This window comes from Mandrillus leucophaeus, unplaced genomic scaffold (assembly GCF_000951045.1).
Source record: "Mandrillus leucophaeus isolate KB7577 unplaced genomic scaffold, Mleu.le_1.0 Scaffold24, whole genome shotgun sequence".
In the NCBI taxonomy this organism is placed as follows: Eukaryota; Metazoa; Chordata; class Mammalia; order Primates; family Cercopithecidae; genus Mandrillus; species Mandrillus leucophaeus.
Window position 1 is genome coordinate 3,136,586 of NW_012102476.1, and position 1,056 is coordinate 3,137,641.

Here is a 1,056-nt window from a genome sequence, read left to right on the forward strand (position 1 = left end):
TTAACTGCAGCAGGAACACGGCCTTAAGGCACAGATCGCTCATGTGATTGTTTGTGGCTTAAGAATGCCTTTAAGTGGTTTTCTGACCTGGGTGGACCAGGTGTTCCTTGCCCTCATTCCCATAAACCCACAACCTTCCAGCACAGGCGTTAGGGCCATTATGAACATGTTACAGTGCTGCAGAGATTTTGTTTATGTCCAGTCTTGGGGCCAGTTTATGGGCAGATTTTGGGAAGTTTGCTCCCAACAAAAAATACAAAATTAGCCAGGTGTGGTGGCACATCCTAGTTATTCAGGAGGCTGAGGCAGGAGAATTGCTTGAACCCGGGAGGCAGAGGATGCAGTGAGCCGAGATCATGCCATTGTACTCCAGCCTGGGCAACAAGAGTGAAACCCTGTCTCAAAAAAAAAAAAAGAAAAGGAAAGGAAAAAAAGAAATGAGGAGCTGAGAATGGGGTGGGGCTGAGGCTGAAGGGTTTCAGGACACTAAAAAAAAATTGATGAGATGCTGGAAAGTTGGGTCATGAAGGCAGGAAGCAGAGGAGTCAGGTCTGGTTTCTAGGCCCTAAATAAGCTTTACAAACTTCAAAGCACTCAGAGACCTCCAGCTAATAATCATGGCACCTTTAATTGGCAAGCTGAGCGCCCAGATCTGGCTGTCAGTCTGGGCTGAGAACTGGTGTTGCAAGCTGGGCCTCCCCAAGGCTGTGCTGAGGGTTAGGGGAGGGAACTGGGTTGCACATGGGGAATTAAAACCTGGTACAAAAGCCGGGCGCAGTGGCTCACACCTGTAATGCCAGCACTTTGGAAGGCTGAGGCGGGAGGATCACGTGAGGTCAGGAAATGCAGACCAGCCTGACCAACATAGTGAAACCCCATCTCTACTAAAAATACAAAAAATAGCAGGGCGCGGTGGCCCATGCCTGTAATCCTAGCACTTTGGGAGGTCAAGGCAGGCAGATCACTTGGGGTCAGGAGTTCAAGACCAGCCTGGTCAACATGGTGAAACCCTGTCTCTACTAAAAATACAAAAATTAGTCGGATGTGGTGGCGCAC